This window comes from Scylla paramamosain, unplaced genomic scaffold, assembly GCF_035594125.1.
Source record: "Scylla paramamosain isolate STU-SP2022 unplaced genomic scaffold, ASM3559412v1 Contig32, whole genome shotgun sequence".
Classification (NCBI taxonomy): domain Eukaryota; kingdom Metazoa; phylum Arthropoda; class Malacostraca; order Decapoda; family Portunidae; genus Scylla; species Scylla paramamosain.
This window is the reverse complement of record NW_026973697.1, coordinates 570,001-575,000: the sequence shown is the minus strand read 5'-3', so window position 1 is coordinate 575,000 and position 5,000 is coordinate 570,001. Positions and strand designations below refer to the sequence as shown.

At 45.3% G+C, this 5,000-nt stretch overlaps 1 long non-coding RNA gene across 1 annotated transcript; it reads right to left on the bottom strand.

Annotated features, from left to right (window-relative positions):
• Window positions 1-792: 792 nt before the first annotated feature.
• Window positions 793-4,552, bottom strand: LOC135097800 (uncharacterized). Its single transcript, XR_010266136.1, has 2 exons — window positions 4,170-4,552; window positions 793-1,096 (listed from the first exon to the last, which is right to left on the bottom strand). It is a non-coding gene; the product is annotated as an uncharacterized LOC135097800 (long non-coding RNA).
• Window positions 4,553-5,000: the final 448 nt, after the last annotated feature.

Sequence of the window (5,000 nt, the reverse complement as noted above, 5' to 3'; positions counted from 1 at the left end):
CACACACACACACACACACACACACACACACACACACTATCGGTCTATATATTCGTGGATAAAGTCATTACATGTCTTTGAGGGCGAACAAAATAAAAACACTTAGCACGAGAATTTTAAGGCGGACATTAAGGCGGGCGGCGGCGGTGATGGCGGTGGTGGTGGACACGAGTCATTACAAAAACAAGAGAGCAAATTCGCCCTGAGAAACACGAGGCGGAGTTTTGCATACAGTTTCAAAAAATTGATATCAAAAGGAGTGATCAAGTAGTTCAAATATTCTAGCAAAGCTGTAAGTACAATTTTACAGTACTGGCACCAAAATACATCTGGTCAAGTAATTCAAAATTTCAATGATTGAAGCTTCGTCTTTGTTCAATACGATCATCAGACTGAGTTCAGCAAATGCCACGCCTGCATCACGCACCAGAGAAAAGGTTAAGGACACCACACAAAATTAGGTACAAACGTTTATTTCTTGTTTTGATTTGCAATTATGTTTTACGTTTATTTTATGATGCCTCTTCGCACGTGTAGAGAAAGCAGTGTTACAATTTATTACTGTTAATTCTAATCTTTCCACTATTAATATTCCAGATGTATGGTGAGTTTTCAATGGGCAAGTGAATGATAAAGTAATTACATATTTTTCGATACTTTGAAGTAACGATAAAAAAATAAACTCCACAGCAGATGGTGAAGAAGAGTGAATAACGCGTGGACATACAAGTATCTGTTGTTATGTCTTACAAGAATGTCTTCTTACACAATGGTAGACAAAAATGAGAAGAATAAAATAAAAGTACCAGGTTCGCCTGTGTTGGCAAGGCTACTGCGCGCCGCCCACTCACGGGCGCGATCCCACTGCTGCTCCACACGGGTGCTTTTGGCTGCTGGGTTTCCCCCCTGGCCTGGTTCACACCTCCTTAGGCAACCTGGACGCCCCCGGCTCCCCAGGGGCGGCCATATTGATGCCGAGCTTAGTGCGGACGCCCACTCAACATGGGGAGTCCCGCAGCAGCCACCCTCGCCTCAAGCCGTCCACTGGGCCAAGCCTCCGCGTCGCCGGATTACAGGGCCGCGCCACCAACCCCGGCTGGAAGCAACGTTTCAGGAATATATCTTTAATCTTCTCTACAGCATGTACCAAGGGATCTTCTGCTTAGCCAATAATGAAAGGCGTTTGCTTATGATGCATGTATTGCACATTGGCTGCACATTTCTACGCAATCCTTTCATAATTATTGGTTTTCTTTCACGAATGTCAATGGCAGCATGAGATGGCTGGAGACGAGAGGATGCTGTGGTACGATAAAGATTCGTGAATGATGGAGGAATGGTGTGGAAGAGTTTTGTAATGAATCAAGGAAGTGAGGGAGTGAGGGAAGGCGTGGTAAAGCAAAGCAAAGCAAGGCGAGGGCTGGAGAGGCGTGGCTGTGTGCTCGCTCCTCCTTGCAAAATACTGCATCGCCTCTTTCTTTCCACTCGCCTTCACTTTCTCAACTCCCAGACTTGGATTTTCTCCCTGACAGCGAGGGGAGAGCCACGATGCAGTGCAGCTGTAACGGACACCAGTAGGGGAAGCCCTCGCCCACACACTCCCCGCTGCGGCTTCCTCTCTCCCCAACACAAGAAGCACTGGTTTCCGCTTCGCCTTGAATCCAAACCCACTGCGGCCAGTCTAACACATCCTGGACTGCTTGGAAATTACCGACGCCCTCCTCCCTTCGTCAGAACTTCCACCGCGGTTCTTCTCGTCGGGAACTCCAGTGCGTTCTCTACAAGTACGAGTACACCACGAGTTTTAAGTAAATCATCGAGAAAATTGTTTGTTTCGAGACCCTAAAATGTTTTTCCTTCCCTTCTGTTTCTTCATTTCTATGAATGCAAAACTGTTGCCACTGAATACACCGCGCTATATTGTGCAACACGAGCACACACACATCCTCTTAACGTTTACAAGGGATGACTATGAAAAAAAAAAAAAAGTAGTTTGAAAACTCTGATAGAAGGAAATAGTTATTGATTACAAAATTCATAATTTTTATCTTTCATACTGTTCTCAAAGAAAACAGAGAGAGAGAGAGAGAGAGAGAGAGAGAGAGAGAGAGAGAGAGAGAGAGAGAGAGAGAGAGAGAGAGAGAGACATACACAATCAGTGATAAATAGCCACCCCAGTGAACTTCTGTATTCACTTCCATTCAACGCCAGGCAAGCGGATTACACACCCTGCGACCTTTTAAGTGTGTGTGTGTGTGTGTGTGTGTGTGTGTGTGTGTGTGTGTGAAGCCGTCTATGAGATCAAGTGGCTTTATAACTTGGGAAACAATACACATTAAATACGACAACCTGAATTCAACATAATGAATCTCACGCACGCTGATTCCTGCAGCTTGCTCTTTGTACATTTTTCTCTCCCTTTTTGTATCTCTAATGTGAATCTATTTGCTTCCTTTTTTTTTTTTTTTTTACATATTTCCCTCGTAATATTAAACTAGGCTATGCTAAGTTTGATTTTTTTTCCTTGCTTTGCTTATTATGCCCGCATTTTTTTTTTTTTCATTGTACCACATCAGACTACTCTACCCTGAAAAGAACATCAAACATTGGTCTAAGCCAGATCTAGCGGCAAAATCGTAACACTGGCAAAATTAAAACGGCATCAGCTGACCAAATTTATTAAAACAAGTTCCTATTTACAATGAGAATTTTATGCCGACTTGTGCAGACGGTTTGATAAATGTACGTTGCGACGATCTAGCAATGACAAAATTCATGATAATGGTATGGCACCCCTGGGCACTGTGTGTGACACCCCAGGACGCCGCGGCACGCACTCTGAGAAACACTGGCCTTTGCTATGATAAGCGCGCGTCAGTGATGGGTCGCTCGCTCTCTCTCTCTCTCTCTCTGTTATGTTATGTTTGCAGTGTTATGAACACTTTGAGGCGCATAGAACAAGCTGCCTGAATGCCAGTACAAACACTTATGAAGAGAATAATTTAGTGAGCCAGAAATCCAAGCCCACATCAGCTGCCACTCCCGTCACCTCCACAACAGCTGGTCTGGGGCTTGCGAGTGGAGTGGTCTAGGAACACTTACAACTACACAAGGCCTCCTCCACCCTGCCACTCAGAAAACATTTGGCATATTATCCTCGCTCCTCTTCCTTGCAATGGCTATAACACAACAGTATTTGTTTGAATCATTCCCTTTCTTCTGTGTTGTGTGTCTAAAACGATTACATGTTCAGTGAGCCAATAGTCTGGACACACGGAAAATGTATCTTTTAATAATTCTCTTTCATTCATTCTTGTTCGATAATGTCTGCCTGCATTATGATCACTCCTCGTGTCCACTCAATACTAGCAAGTCAATTGGTTCTTCTTTTGACACTCATAGTCAAGATATGAAAAGAAAAAAAAAAAGTAATAATATTGATGTGTCCAGATTTTGGGTCATCCTGTATAAAACACACACACACACACACACACACACACACACACACACAGTGTACACTCACCACGCAGACGGCGTCGCTGATAGCCGGGCAAGAGTGGTTCGTACTGTACTTGCCAAGGAAGTCATCATCACTACACCGTCCTGCCGCCACGCCTCCCTGCCACCGCCAGTAATTTCAGCATTTCATCGCTCTGCACCATTACCACCATGTCTCACCATCGCGCCGTGCACCATTACACCTCCCGCCACCATGTCACGCACCATGGTTGGGAAAATAACTAATAAAACGTTAGAAGTTCACATACCATTGACACGACACTCAAAACAAACATACCGCCGCACACACTGGCCTGCGCGCGCAGGATGACTCTGCTGTGACGTCATGGCGCGGATTTCAAAATATTATTCTCCTCATGCACGATTATGAACTGAAGTCTCATTTCTTGGTGTGTAGAGGTTAAGTAAACATTTCGTAGGCAATTAAGAGGCGCTGGAATGTAACGATGATCCGTAAAACACGTTTTACTTTTCGTGGCAACCCTTGGAGAGGTGACAGGCATGCCAGCCAAAGTGATGAACCCATCCAGGCAGCACCCTTGGCTTCCTTGGTGGCACCGTGGACGCCTGCCAGAAATGTGTCCCTAAATTTACAGTGCGAGGAGAAACAGTAGAAGTTTAGCTATGACAACCACTACTGCCAAGCTCACCTCTCTTGGTTTGCAGTCACTTGGTACTGGGGCGAATGGTACCCATACTCCTCCTTGCCCCTCCTCCTCCTCTTCCTCCTACACACCCGAGTCTAGGGGCAAGGCTTGGAGGGGCAAGGCTTGGAGGGGCGCTATGGATACCGTGGCGCATGGAGGTAATAACAATGCACTTCCACCCGCTTCACCTGCCTGAGTGTGTCTGTGTGTGTGTGTGTGTGGCGGCGATCAGAGACGAGTCACAAAGCTGTATAATTGATGTTTAACCGTTTGACTCCCACTTGGTACACTTTTCCCTAATTACCAATCACTCTGAGACATTTTAGAGACCAAGTGGTTTGAGTACCAAGTGTTTCGAGAACCAAACGTCCTGAGGCTTATTTACACTCAGGCCGATCTGTCTTGAGGGTCATCTGACCTGAGGCCAATGCGACCTGATTACCTTCCGCTCCAGTACCAAGTGACTATGCTCCCGCCTCTCCCTGCCCAGTAGAAACAGCGAGCTCAAGTGCGTGTGAAGACCAGTTATCTTGTTTAGGTCGTATGGTTGTTCAAGTCTTTAAATAGCAAGTATGTAGTGGTCAAAAGTAAATTCACGAGAAGTAGTACATCTTACAAAACTGCTTTTGTGTGCTTCAGAGGAATATGGTGATTGCTTGAGTCAGATACTGCATCCTTTTAAACGGGCAGTTTCTTATCAAACGAGCTACTTCGTTTCACACATGTCACATATCCGCCTAAGCTTTAACTAACCGATTTAACGCTCTGCAATGTATGGAAGGCTGGACCATTTAATAGACACCACAGAAGATCAATCTTTTCCGACAGGAGGCG